Consider the following 15155-nt stretch of genomic DNA (forward strand, 5'->3'; position numbering starts at 1 on the left):
GTAGGGGGTGGGAAGTGAAAAAATAGGTGAATTATGTTGTTTTGTTTTTTGGCCATGCCTTGCAGCTTGCAGGCTCTTAGTTCCCCAAACAGGGATTGAATCCCAGCTATCACAGTGAAAACACTGAGTCTTAACCTGCCAGGAAGAACAATAAAAGTATCCACCTTTTAAGTACTACATAAATTTAAATACTATACAATATAAATGCTGTTTTTGTTATTATCTATCAGTTTGTCAGTTCAATATTTCAGGTATAACGAATAATATTGGCTGCCCACCCAATGTCCATTTTGTTCCTTCTCCTTCCTAACTGCTCCTTTGTTCAAATACCTACCTCTTGTCCTTACAGCCCATGAGATTTATAGATGCTAGCCAAACTCCCAGCTCCAGGAAACTCATGTTAGCCAATAAAATTTCTTATGGTTTAGACCAATTGGCGTTTAACCAGATCACTTGTAGCTGAAAGCATCATAACTGGCACAGATCAATCTTAACTTCCAAAGAGAATTATAACACTAGACTGATTGCTGGTACTAAAGTTGGATAAACAGGTCCATGGAAAGGGGAAAAAGAAAAAAGGAAGGATGAAAAAATGTGAAGAAAGTGAGTCTTAGATTATGTCTTCAACAAATAACAAATGTATATCATCACCCAAAGGTTAAAAAAAAATTTTTTTTTGAAGAATGGCAAGAGTTAAAGGATGAATGAAGCGGTGTCCTAATATGTTAAAAATAATAGTACTAGCATGAGGAATATCACACATCTCTACTTCACTGTGAAAAGTGATGATCAGCTAAATGAAGGCACATTCAGTTCTCTCATCTCTGTAGACAGAAGTGAGGGATGTAATTACTAGCATAAGGGCTACAGAGATCATATGAAGTTAAGGGGAAAGTAACTTGACCATTATACAACTTCTTAGGGGTTAAGTAAAACCCTGCAATCATGCTATTTAACTTGCCACTGGCTAACTCACTATTACAAAAAAATATCTGTTTTCTCATTCTACTCTGTTGTAATAATAAAGAATTTCTCTGGTCTTTGTTCTGAGTTCCTGTCACTTGGCCTCTAGGGGAATTTTCTGAATGATAAGAGTATCTGTGTTATTCATAAGCGTCTTGGATCACACCGATTTTATCTAATGACATGGCTCAGGATGGGGCTTAGTTACCAGAAAGACCAACCAAGTGTTAAGAGGGTTGAGCTTTGAGTCACCTAGACCTTCAGAAAAGGAAGGAAGGCTGGAGATAGAGTTCAATCATATGACCAATGTTAGTTCCTAAATAATGAAACTGTAGTAAAAACTCTGGAAACTAAGGCTCAGTGGAGTTTCCTGTGGTGAACATACTGATATTCTGGAAGGATGACGTGCCTTGATTCTGCGGGTAGAGGGTGTGAAAGCTGTGTCCAGGACCTTCCAAGACTTCAATTTTAGCACATTATACTTTTCATAAATCAAGTTAAACACTTGGTTTTATACTTCACTATTTGTGTATCTTTCTCTCCTCTCTAGTCTGTAATGTCCTAAAGGGCACTGGTTGAGTCTTGTTGCTTTTAGGATCCTCACAGTGTCTAAGATCAGGGCCCAATAAAACAGGGAGTAGGACATAATCTTTAAATGATATATCCATTAAGGATAAGACATAAGGTAGTTAGAACCAATTAGGCCCAAGATGGTAGAAAAGCTGACTTCAGTAGACCTTGAGACTCACTATAATACATTTAGCAGGCTAAAGACACACTCACCGGCCATAGGACTGTTCTGAGGCTGACTGTCAAAAAAGTGGGTGGTGAGCCAGTTCCTGGAAATCCCCATCTCTTCCCCCAAATAGGTGGAATATACTCTTACGTCTTAGCCTATGAGATTACCCAACCCATAAAAACCAACCACCCCATATTTTGGGGTAACTCTGTCTTCTGAGATGGACTGCACTTTGTCTATGGCATATGTACTCTCTAAATAAAACTGCTTTCACTTTACTGTGGCTGTCTTTTGAATTCTTCCTTGAGTAAAGCCAAGGATCCTCACTTGGTGGCCCATCCCAGCAATTCACCTGAGACCTGGGGTGTGACTACCCTCTCGCACCCCATTTTTCCTGCAACTACAGGGTTTAGAATGCTGAAGGACTAGGGAAGAACCAAACAGCAATCTCAAGGGGATGCTAATGCTCTTCTTCAGAGCGTGGCTGAGAGTCTTGCTTTTTGGAGCACTCATGATGTTTGCTAGTTTCTAAGCATGATTCTCCAGCCTACTCAAAATACTGGTATCTTTCCCCTTTGCTTAAGTTGGCTGAAACTGGTTTATAATGCTTACAGATGAACTCTGACAGGAGAAAGCAAAAGCAGCTTGTTCTTTCTGCAGTTTTCAGTAACCTTTCCCGGTACCTAGCCATCTGAATCCTTTCCAGTTTGTGTAACAGAAAGATTCAGAATTATACAAGCCTTAGTGTAGTGAATGATAAGTAATTCACATTTATACCAAATGTTCATGGAACAATCTTGGAAATAAAAATACAAGGAATCCTTCTGTGGATTTAACACTTAACTTTTAATGCTAACTTTTACTAAGTTGCAACAAACATAGAAATACCAGCTAAGACAGCTACAGATGAAACAAAGTCAAGTGAGATCTGATGATTAAGATGGGTGTCAAGTGAATGAGACTCTGTACTGAAATGAGAGAGAAATACTTAATAGGACTATATTAAGACATATATGAGAAAAAAAGATAAAAGCAATTATTTTTGTTTGATTTGGCACTGGCCAGGCTTCAGCTGGATCAAGCTATATTCAATTTTACATGCCAGGCTGTAGGAACAAAACAAAACAAAACAACTTGGAGAGTGTTCAGAGAACAGAACTGATTAAAGTTTGGCTAAATTAGACCTATGAGAAATTGTCAAAAGAACTGGGCATGTTCAGTCAAATGCAAAACATTTAGGCAGGATGAACAATTAAGTACAAGTATATGAAAAGATGGTTCCCAAGTCTGAGGTTTAGGTTAAACAGACAGTTGAAAATCATGGGATTAAGAACATAAAACAGAGCAATGTTAAGTGTGGAGTAAATATTGTGAAAACAAACGAAAAAGCTTTAAAGAAAGTGATGAATGGATGTATATGTCAGAATTCTTCACATACCACTATTAAAACAAATTCAATTTTAGGCTTAAATAGAAATAATCTAGAAAATGGAGAGAAAACATATTTTGATGGGTTGCATTTAAAAAGGGAAAATTTTCAGATCAAATACGAAGAACGTTTTTTAAGAAAAAAATGGTCTACCTGGGAGCCTTCTTTGGGACCCAGGTTTATCAGAAGAGAGAGAAGCCCTGATACTAAGTGTCTCAGCTCCTGAATGAGGATAATTCCCTCATGTGTGTGGTTTTGGGAACGGGGGCAGTGTAGTGAGCAGCTTGTCTGGCGTCTAGAGGAACCCTCATTAAAGATTCCCCATGGACTTCCCTGAGGGTACAGTGGCCGAGATTCTGCTCTCCCACTCCACACACCCAATGCAGGAGGCCTGGGTTTGGTCCCTGGCCAGGGAACCACATCCTGCATGCTGCAACTAAGACCCGACGCAGGTAAATAAGTACTTAAAAAAAAAGAACAAGATAAAAAAAGAGACTCCCAGAAACGCCCACCAAGATACATGATTCTCTCCAGATGGTCCCTGTTAATTATCCTTTCTCTTTGTCAAATAGAAACAGTTCCTTCTCTGAAGTAACTTCTGCTATTTGGAGGTCTTGTTGGGCAAAGCAAGTAGAAAACTATTTGTTCTCCAGTTTATACCCTCTACTTCTTAAAAAAAATTAGAATATAATTGCTTTACAATATTGTGTTCGTTTCTACAGTACAATGAAGTGGATCAGTGATATGTCTACATATGTTGCCTCCCTCTTGGACTTCCCTCCAAAAAGACAACCTTCAGAATGGGAGAAAATATTTGCAAATGAAGCAATGGACAAAGGATTCTCCAGAATATACAAACAACTGAGCTGACCTGCCTCTTGAGAAACCTGTATGCAGGACAGGAAGTAATAGTTAGAACTGGACATGGAACAACACACCGGTTCCCAAAGGAACCAGAGTACGTAATCCAGGAAAAGGAGTAAATCAAGGCTGTATATTGTCACCTTGCTTATTTAACTTATACGCAGAGTACATCATGAGAAACACTGGGCTGGAGGAAGTACAAGCTGGAATCAAGATTGCCAGGAGAAATATCAATAACCTCAGATGACACCACCCTTACGGCAGAAAGTGAAGAACTAAAGAGCCTCTTGATGAAAGTGAAAGAGGAGAGTGAAAAAGTTGGCTTAAAGCTCAACATTCAGAAAACTAAGATCATGGCATGCAGTCCCATCACTTCATGGCAAATAGATGGGGAAACAGTGGAAACAGTGGCTGACTTTATTTTTCTGGGCTCCAAAATCACTGCAGACCGTGACTGCAGCCATGAAATTAGATGACACTTACTCCTTGGAAGGAAAGTTATGACCAACCTAGACAGCATATTGAAAAGCAGAGACATTATTTTGTCTACAAGGTCCATCTAGTCAAGGCTATGGTTTTTCCAGTGGTCATGTATGGATGTGAGTGTTGGACTATAAAGAAAGCTGAGCACAGAAGAATTGATGCTTTTGAACTGTGGTGTTGGAGAAGACTCTTGAGAGTCCCTTGGACTGCAAGGAGATCCAACTAGTCCATCCTAAAGATCAGTACTGGGTGTTCACTGGTAGGACTGATGTTGAAGCTGAAACTCCAATACTTTGGCCACCTGATGCTTAGAGCTGACTCATTTGAAAAGACCCTGATGGTGGGAAAGATTGAAGGCAGGAGGAGAAGGGGATGACAGAGGATGAGATGGTTGGATGGCATCACTGACTCAATGGACATGGGTTTGGGTAGACTCTGGGAGTTGGAGATGGACAGTGAGGCCTGGTGTGCTGCAGTTCATGGGGTCGCAGAGTATTGGACACAACTGAGTGACTGAAATGAACTGATGGAGCTCAAAATCAAAGAAAACAAACCAATCAAAAAATGGATGGAAGACCTAAATAGACATCTGTCCAAAGAAGACACATAGATGGCCAAGGGCCACATGAAAAGATGCTCAACATCACTAATCATTAGAGAAATGTAAATCAAAACTACAATGAGGTATCACTTTACACTGGTCAGAATGGCCATCATCAAAAAAAATCTATAAATAAAAATACTGGAGAGGGTATGGAGAAAAAGGAACAGTGTTGTACTGTTGGGAATGTAAATTGATACAGCTACCGGAGTTGGTGATGGACAGGGAAGCTTGGTGTGCTGCAGTTCATGGGGCAGCAAAGAGTCGGACACGACTGAGTGACTGAACTGAACTGACTGTGGAGAACAGCATGGAGGTTCCTTAAAAAACTAAAAACAGAATTATTGTATGACATAGCAATCCCACTACTGGGCATATTCTCTGAGAAAATCATAATTCAAAAGGACACATATAAACCCCATTGTACTCTTTACTTCTTAAATACAGAAGGAGATGAAACCAGGAAATTTGAACCACTTTCTTTTACTTTAAAGTTGTTTTACCAGCCTCATAATTTAGTTTTTAACTTAGATGCAGACATTCTAACAGTAATCTCATTGAAGTGTTCTTGTTTCCTCTTTAGGTTTGGCACCTGAATCCTGCACCTATTTGTTTGTTTACTACAACTTTGATACCAATTACAGTGTGTAGGTTTTCTTCCCCCCCTCCCCCCCATCAATCAATTCTCAGTTACCAACTGGGTGTCCTACTACTTAATTCAGTTCTGACACTATCTACCAGGAGATAGCATCCGATCCCACTGGTTAAGGTTCAGTCCCATCAGGACACCCTCTACCGCAGACAGAAATCAGAGATCCCAGTGGTTATCTGTGCTTTTAACTAACTGGCTATAAAAAAAAGGTTCCCACAACCCCTTCCCAGGGTTTGATTAATTTGTTCCTAGTACCCAGGGAAACATTTTACTATGAGGTCTCTGGTCTATCATGAAAGGATTTAACTCTTTCAAAGAGTGCCAATTCTTTCCTTGCCTTATGCCAGTTCCACAGCACCCCCTTACAACACACCTGACAAAAGTTAATGATTAATTAGTGCACGTTCCCACGATTCTCTTAGACATAAATGAGCCTAGATTCAAGTTGTAAAATTAGGTAGTACCCTCAGGTCTGCAGTATCTTTGAAAAAACAAGACCAGCAACTCTGTGATAGAATATGCTATCCAGTATCACAGGGCAAAGTCCTGACAGGACAGTCTGATGAAGCTGTTAACAAGATCAAAAAGGTTCCAGATAGCACTGGAGTGTGGAAGACCAGCACTGGAGCGTGTGATCAGTGGTGAAAAGAAAACCTGGTATCTGTAACATATTTAACTCATGACATTGAAGTTAAGAGTGTTCATACAAATTTCATTGTATTAATCTTTTAGTTTTTTATTTTATTTGACCATGGAGAAGGCACTGGCACCCCACTCCAGTACTCTTGCCTGGAAAATCCCATGGACGGAGGAGTCTAGTAGGCTGAAGTCCATGGGGTCGCTAAGAGTCGTGTCACTTTCCCTTTTCCCTTTCATGCATTGGAGAAGGAAATGGCAACCCACTCCAGTGTTCTTGCCTGGATAATCGCAGGGACGGAGGAGCCTGGTGAGCTGCTGTCTGTGGGGTCGCACAGAGTCAGACACGACTGAAGCGACTTAGCAGCAGCAGCAGCAGCAGCATGGCTTGCAGGATCTTACCCGACCATGAATTGAACCTGGGCAGCCGTCAAAGTGTGGAGTCCTAACCACTGGACAGCCAGGGAATTCCCTTTGTTCAAAAGAAAAAGTTGGGGTATTGAATCTTAATTTCCTATTGGGCCCCCTTTCCTCCCTAATCTGGCTTCATTATACTGTTTTGATATATTCCTGACAGTAATTTTCTTGTTGCTATTATGTTATTACTACGTATGCTTATTGGATAAATAAATCTTTAGGAACCAGAGAAATGTTTTAATGACTGAAAATCAAAATAAATACATCTTATTAACAATTCAGGCAAGCAAATAGTTAACTCATTTTTTAAATTAAGACTTTAAATATGAACATGCAGTACATTCACATGGCTTAACATTCCACAGATACAAGAGGACATACAATAGAAGTTTCCCTTTCATGCTGGTCCTGGCTATTCAGTTCCTCCTCCCAGAGACAGTTAATGCTATCATTTTCTTTGGATCATCTTCCCGGGGACAAAAGTACTTGTTTAAATTTAATAAAAAGATATAGGAAGAGCCAAAAGATAATTTAGGACTGTTTTCAGTGTTATGCTGTAAACATGTCAAATTTCAGCAGATCCAGAGAGATACACCTTCATTGTATTTTTCACTACCAAAATGTGGTCAGGACATTCCTGTTTACAAAAGAAGCTGTGCAATGCTGGACATCTGGTTTTTAAGTGAACACCCCTGAACAACCGCCTACAATCAGTTCACTGGCTCCACTGCTGGAGTATGCTGCTGCTGCTGCTAAGTCACTTCAGTCGTGTCTGACTCTGTGTGACCCCATAGACGGCAGCCCACTAGGCTCCCCCATCCCTGGGATTCTCCAGGCAAGAACACTGGAGTGGATTACCATTTCCTTCTCCAGTGCATGAAAGTGAAAAGTGAAAGTGAAGTCGCTCAGTCATGTCCGACTCTTTGCAACCCCATGGACTGCAGCCTACTACGCTCCTCCGTCCATGGGATTTTCCAGGCAAGGGTACTGGAGTGGGGTACCATCACCTTCTCCGCTGCTGGAGTATAGCCTGTAGCTAATGTGTTCCACAGCTACAGAGTAAAGAGGGGTCAGATAGGCACTTGTCCTTACAGTTCAGGCCAATATCACATGGTATTTTAAAAATGTACAGAAGAAAAATCATCTCATTCATATGGCATGGCAAAGAACTGAGTCTCAACCATGTGCTGGTTCAGATTCAAAGCTTTTGAGAGCAAAAATACAGGCCAAATAATAACCCTGTCCAGTGACACTTCTCTAGTCTAATTCTATAGCATAAATTCTGGGGTGGAATTCATGAAGACAAAAATTTAAAAAAGACTGATGTAACAGTTTTATTTTCAATAGCAATGTTTACAACAAATTACAAATTATATCCTTAATAAATATTTAAACTTATGAAATAGAAATTTTGAATTTCAACTTAAAAGTTATGTAAGGAGGTGAATAAGTGAAGTCGCTCAGTCGTGTCCGACTCTTTGAGACCCCATGGACTGTAGCCCGCCAGGCTCCTCTGTCCATGGGATTCTCCAGGCAAGAATACTGGAGTGGGTTGCCATTTCCTTCTCCAGGGGATCTTTCCAACCCAGGGATCGAAGCCGGGTCTCCTGCATTGCAGGCAGACGCTTTATCCTCTGAGCCACCAGGGAAGCCCTAAGGAGGTGAATAGTTTTTCAAATTCTTTTAGAGACACACACATGCCTGAGAATCACTTTCTAATCAATAAATACTGGACTCTCAATCATCTCCACCTCTGTGGGCGACTTTGAGCACTCCATTCTGGGCTTAAAGCGGGAGGTGGGGGTGGGAGAGACTGGTGGGACGGTGAGACGAAGGAAGGTAGGCAGAACTAGGCCAGCAACGAGTATCTGCTGAAGGCCCTGCTCAGTGTGGCCTTGTGACTACCCATCCTAGTGGCTGGAACTGCTGCCATCCTGTCCTTTGTTACAAAACTCACCACGAGGCCAGCAAAGGATGAGGGAGCTGTGAGGATCAGGGGCCTTCAACTCACAACCGAATTATCCCAGGCAACCAGCGCAGTTCAGTTCTGTGTTATGACTGAGAAAGTCAGAGCCTTCTCCTTGTTGTTTCTCCCCCATTCCCTTTCCATTGCCTTTAACCTACTAGAGTGAATTTGGCACTGCTGTGTTCTGCTGTCTTCACTCACACTTGAAAATGAGTGTTGACCACCAAGTACAGAAATGGTAAAAAAAACTGGTCTGCCAGAGCTGGAGAACCTGGCAGAAAGGGTATTTTCCACTCTTGGAGAGCTGCATGTACATTTTCTCCTCAGGTAGATACGGGGGAACCAAAGATGCTAAGCTTCTCTATCATCACTCTCTCACTTTAAGAAATAATCTCAGACAACACCAAAGTGACACGATTCATTTCTGTGCAGAGTGCCTAATTTTATTGTTTTTTTTTTTTTTTTTGAGGGGCTTCTCACACTTTGCTGATTTTAATAACCAGCATTTGTGTCCCATGTTTCACATCAGTGTCTGAGCCAGTGTCTACGCGGTTGGCCATTTCTCCGCAGCCAGGACTCTCGATATAGCAGATTGTTCTCAGGTCTCTGAAGCTTGCTCTGCAGGCGCTATTTGCTTAGGTCTTATCTCAGAGTGGTGTCGTTCTACAGGGGCTGTTAGGCCTGGCCTGGCTGCTTTTGGCTCAGTCTATGGAACTGGCTGAAGCTTGGCCCTTCTTGTTCTCCTTTGTCTTCTTGTAGTTATAACTTTTGGGGAGTATTTTTTTCTTGAACACACATGGAGTGGTCTTTTTACCTTCTTATATATCTTCACCACCTGTTAAGGCAACGGTGAGCCCAGAGGTCACTGGTTGGGAGAAGGGTGGGGGGAAAGGGTGAGGGACTAAGGAGGAAGTTTGTGCCAGGCTGGGGCAGGATTATCTCGAGGTGAGGGAAGGGGGCAGAGGGTGTAAATGGGAAAGAAGAGGAGGAGCTTGGGTAGGGTCATCTCACCTTGCCTCTTGATCCAGGCTGAGAGAGGGTCTTCCTTTTCTTCCACCGCTTGGTGCTTGTGGTTTTTGGCTCCCAAGATTGATCAGTCACTTTTGCCATGTTGAAGCCACTCAGTTGTCTGCCTGTCTGCCAGGCCTGCCCTCTGTATATATACCTCTCCCCAGGACAATGAGGAGTCACACCTGTTCTGCTTTATTTGGTCATCAGGACACTCCCGACAGCCAATGGCGGCTCTGGGGAGCTGATACATCATAAAGGACCACTCCTGAGGGGTAGAGGTGCTGGGAGGCCCACATGCCCTGGCTAGAAAAAGTACCCAGTAAAGAGCCATTCCTCACTGACCTGCTACCCCTCTTTCTCTCTCCATGTTCTGGTTGTACACAAGGCAGAGAGGGATGTTTTCTCTAAGTCATTCCCTATGGTTCATTCTACTGACTCCCACCCTTTATCATCACCTAGTATTTGGATATCTTACCTAAAACCAGCAAGATACAGGTAGGGCAGCCTGATCTGAAAAACCTAGGAATTAGGGAATTGGAGGAAAGTGTTTGAGCCATGGTGTCCATCATTGTCAGTCCAAACAGGAAGGCTTTGAAACACAACTCAGGATAAGATGGGTGTGTGTGCATGTGTGTGCACACTAGGGTCACTCATTCCCCCAAAATAAGATTAAAGTTATGAAATACGATTAGGTATCTACCTACATACCTACCTACCTATGTTTATGGGTAATGTATGTGAATACCTTTGGAGAAATTAATCTTCAAAGAATCAGGGATTTTTAACTTCAAATTTTCTGATGGCTGATAAGCAGAGATCAGAAGTAGAAGCTCCCCTCAGACGAGAGCTCACCTTTCTCCCTGGCGGTATCGTCCCCTCTACAAACAGCAATAATGACAAATCTATGGACAGAAAGTAGATTAGTGATTGATTAGGGCTGGCAGGAGAGTAGAGGAAATAGGAGGTGACTGCTAATGGTATGTGAGTTCTCTGGTGTGATGAAAATGTTCTGCAATTAGATTGTTGGGATGGTTACACAACTTTGTGAATATGCTAAAAATCACTGAATTGTTAATATGCCAAAAATCTCTATAGAGTATGATTTATATTAAAATACGTCAACCACAATTCTGATTCAAATTAGCTGATAATGCATATTTATCTCTTTCCCCTCAAGAGGCCATAGCACAATGATAATAAAAATTCGTAAAACCACAGTATGAAGAGAATGCTAGAGGTCATACATGTCTGAGAAAGTACATTTCTAGGAGAAGGAAAACTTGTGGAGACGTTAGCTACTGAAACAACAGGGCAGGGAACAGTACAGTAGAGAAAAGCAGAGTGTGGTCGAGGGGACAGCCACACTTTCTGCAGAACCTGGAAGTATCTCAGCATGTGGTAGTTTAGTCACTAAGTCATGTCCTGCTCCTGTGACCCCATGGCCGGTAGCCTGCCAAGCTCCTCTGTCCACGGGATTTCTCAGGCAAGAATGCTGGAGTGGGTTGCCATTTCCTTCTCCGGGGGATCTTCCCAACCCAGGGATTGAACCTCTGTCTCCTGCATTGCAGGCAGATTCTTTATCAACTGAACCAGCAGGGAAGCCCAGTGAAAGGATGAGTACCCTAAAACTCAGAAGGATGATCTCGATACTCCTCTACTAGCTATGTAGATGGCTTAGGAATGGGGGATCGGGAAGGGACTAGGGCAGTAATCTGGTTTTTAATTATTTTGGTTATTATTATTATTCCAGAAGAGGCCTGCCCACCTGGAGCTAGTGTTCCTTTAAGATCCAGGAGAATAAATTGACAGTTTATAGGAACAGACTGAGTTGCCTCATTAAAAAAGCTTTAGTGACTGGCACATCCCAAGACAAAATTTGCCTCCACATGGAAAATTTGGTCTACTGCATCAAATAAATTTAACTCTTGCTACAGCTTCATTTTCTCTTACAGATTAAAAGAGGTCCAGGCAGCCATGCCAAATTAAATTAAAATCAACAAAAGAAATCAGCTTTATTTGCCAAGATTCTAGAGGGTAAAACTACATACAAGGGTGGGAATAACATGGGGAAAATGTTTGGTTCGGTTAAAAGAAATAACTTCCTAACAATTAGGGGGAATTCAAAAGTAGAACAGACTCCTCTGGGAGGTAACAAATCTCCATTCATTGAGAACCTATGTGCTGATCAATGTTATATAAAACAACCATTAAGACTCATAGCTACACTCAAGGTTCTTTTCAGTATACGCTCGGGAAAAGAGAGTTTTGTCTTAATGTCCTTCTGAGTTCTCTACCAAGCAATCACTCTTTAGCTTCCCAAAGACTTCCCTGTGAGTACCTACTCAACTCACCCCCTAGAACTGGAGGTAGAGTCCTCACAATAGAAGCTATCCCCTCACAATCACGCCAGAGGAGGTAAGAGAGAGGCAAGCCTTCTTAAAAAAAAAGTTTTTTTTTTTTAGTTTAAGTTGAATGGTTTTATTGAGCATATTTAAAAAAAATTTTTCCCCTCATTTGTGCTTCTGTACATGTGGTAAAATGTCTTCAAAAGGGATATTCACTGGGAGTCAGTTGCTATACTGTAGTACATAACCAGCATGTTTCTCTGCCTTTTTTCTCCATGGTATTGACTTTTTTTATATGACCAAGTCTACTATCTTGTAGAATAATCTGTATTTTTCATTTTCTTTGTGACTTCATTTAAGATAGTCACTTCCTCAATAATACAAAGACCTAGGAGAAACTCTGAAATTACTTTCCTCAAGGGCTTGATTAAATTCTCAAAAGGTTAATTTCTTTCCAGGCTTGGTCTGGGGGTTGAGGGGCTATGGTAGTTCTGGGATAAAAAGAGAAATCAGATACATTTCCTTTGCTAAGATGCTGAAGAAACAAGATTGGCCCACTGGCCTGGCCCTAACATACAGTTAGTGATTTCTGTGGTCTACTTTCTCCACCTCTGCTGCACTCATGAATCTGGGTTTCCCTTCTTCCATTTTTAATCCCCAGCAAACAATTCCTCACATGGCTGTGAGTGAGGCTTTATGAAATCAGATCCCCCATTTTTTTTTTTAAACAGGGTTTGTGAGGTCTAGTCCTTACCTACTTTTTGAACTTCAGCCTGTCCTCATTACATCCTATATACAGATATTTATTTATAGGTATACAGATATTTATTCATTCACACACAAGTATTTCTGCAGTGCCTATTATTTAATTTTAAACACATTATTCTATATTATTTTTTTAAAAATTTATTGTCTTTGTTGCTGCACTTGGGCTTTCTCTAGTGGTGAGTGGAGGCTCCTCTGTTGCAGTGTGCAGCCTTCTCACTGCAGGGGCTCTTCTTGTGGCAGAGCACAGGCTGTAGGCATGTGGGCTCCGCAGCTGTGCTGTGTGGGCTCTAGGGTGTGTGGGCTTCCGTAGCTGAGGCACACAGGCTCAGTAGTTGTGGTGCTCGGGGTTAGCTGCTTCATGCTATGTGGAATCTTCTCAGACCCGGGACTGAATTCATGTCCCCTGCACTGGCAGGCAGATTCTTAACCCACTGCGACACCAGAGAAGTCCTAAAACACAGTTTTAGACAAAAGAGAAAGATCTTTTCCTCATAGAACTTAATGTCTTTTTGTTGCTTGAACAAGCCCAGCTCCCTCCTGAGCCCATCTCAAGGGCCTTTGCCCAAGCTCTTCCCTGCCTAGAATGCTTTTCTTTTCACTTCCCGTTCCTTTTCTGACTGTTCTATTTAAAGTAGTTTCTCTACTTGTGCAGTGGAACTCCATTTGTTTCTTTCATAGCTTATACCAGGGAGTGTGTGTGTGTGTGTGTGCATACAGAGGTTTCTTTGTGTGTAATACATCTGTTTTGTAAAGCTGGATCATGTTCACTTAGTTCACCAGGCAGAAGAGCCTGGCGGGTACAGTCCGTGGGATAGCAAAAGAGTCGGACATGACTTAGCGACTAAATAACAAATACACTTAAAACTTTTCATAATGACTGTTAGCATATCATAGGGGTTCAATAAGCACTAGCTAAAAGAATAAATTGTGATTTATGTGTTATCAGATTGACCACCTGACATCTTGATCTTAAAAACATTAGTCGTCTAATAAATGCTATGAACGTAAAAACTGTAATTCTGAGTCTCCAATGCTATCCCCTTTCTATACGGTGCTAATTTTTATAACAAGGTAAGCATATAAAAAGTATACATAGTTTCAAATATTTACCAGCTTACAGCAATATGATTATAAGTCATGGGTGAGGGAAAAAATAACCAGATACTCAACTGGACAAACAGGTTTTTGAGTCCAAAGGTAGCAAAGTGTAGTCAAATGAATAGAGAGCAAAACCAAAAACTGTTAAAAGAACTGGGGTAAACGCAGAGAAAGGGAAGTCTCTTAATGAGAACAGAGGACATTATATCCTTGACCAAGTAGATACAGGTTGCAGACTGCTGTGCTGGTCACAAACCAGGGGACCACATTAGAGACAATAGATATATTCTTATATTCCAATTACCCTGTGGGAAAGCAACTTCAGGTATAGGCCCTATGATCATAGATAGGTCAGTAGCGTATTTTTTTATTCCTATCACGTAAATTCCTTTTCATTCTTCTAACATTACACAGTGAATATAAAACATACATTCACAAAATACAGAACTTCCAGGCTAGATATAAGAATCAAAGATTTAAAACATCAAAAGTCACGCTACCCTGGTGGTCCAGCGGTTAAGCATTCACTTTGCAATGCAAGGAACATTGGTTCAATCCCTGGCCCAGGAAGATCCCACATGCCAGGAAGCAATTAAGTCCCTGCGTTACAACTACTGAGCCAGCAGCGTTCTAGAGCCTGAGCCGCAACTACTGAAGCCTGTGGCTTAGAGCCCGCGCTTCCCTACAGAAGTCACCACAGTAAGTTCGCACACCACAAAAAGAGTAGACCCTGCTCCTAGTGACTAGAGAAAACTCGATAAAACTAGTGCAGCAACAAAGATCCACCACACCCCTCCAATCTTAAAACAAAACCAAAAAAAGGTCTATAAAGTATTCTTTGATGGAGTGAACTGCATAATTATTGTATAATGGGCTTCCACATAATAATTCATTTGAAGAAAGAATTCTTTTAGAAAGTCTGAAAACTACTTGTCTAAAGGACAGAAGAACTATTACAATGATACAGATTTTTTTTAAAAAGTAGCATTTCAAAGTGCTACTATTGATTTGCATAAATAAGGCCAAAAATTATCAAATATTCCATGTCCCATAAAGATCTAAAATGCCCAAAATAAAATATACATATCTACTTTGTACTGACATATTCATTAATCAATGTATTGCTGACTTTTGGATCTTGCTGACGTATAAACAGGCTTCAAATGCGTAATTTGAATTTAGG

General features: G+C 41.2%; 1 long non-coding RNA gene across 1 annotated transcript; it reads right to left on the reverse strand.

Annotated features, from left to right (window-relative positions):
• Positions 1 to 9167: 9167 nt before the first annotated feature.
• LOC104994498 lies at positions 9168 to 11227 on the reverse strand. Its single transcript, XR_825946.1, has 2 exons — positions 9762 to 11227; positions 9168 to 9585 (listed from the first exon to the last, which is right to left on the reverse strand). It is a non-coding gene; the product is annotated as an uncharacterized LOC104994498 (long non-coding RNA).
• Between the last annotated feature and the right edge of the window lie 3928 nt (positions 11228 to 15155).

Source organism: Bison bison, unplaced genomic scaffold, assembly GCF_000754665.1.
Source record: "Bison bison bison isolate TAMUID 2011002044 unplaced genomic scaffold, Bison_UMD1.0 scf7180017864260, whole genome shotgun sequence".
Lineage (NCBI taxonomy): Eukaryota > Metazoa > Chordata > Mammalia > Artiodactyla > Bovidae > Bison > Bison bison.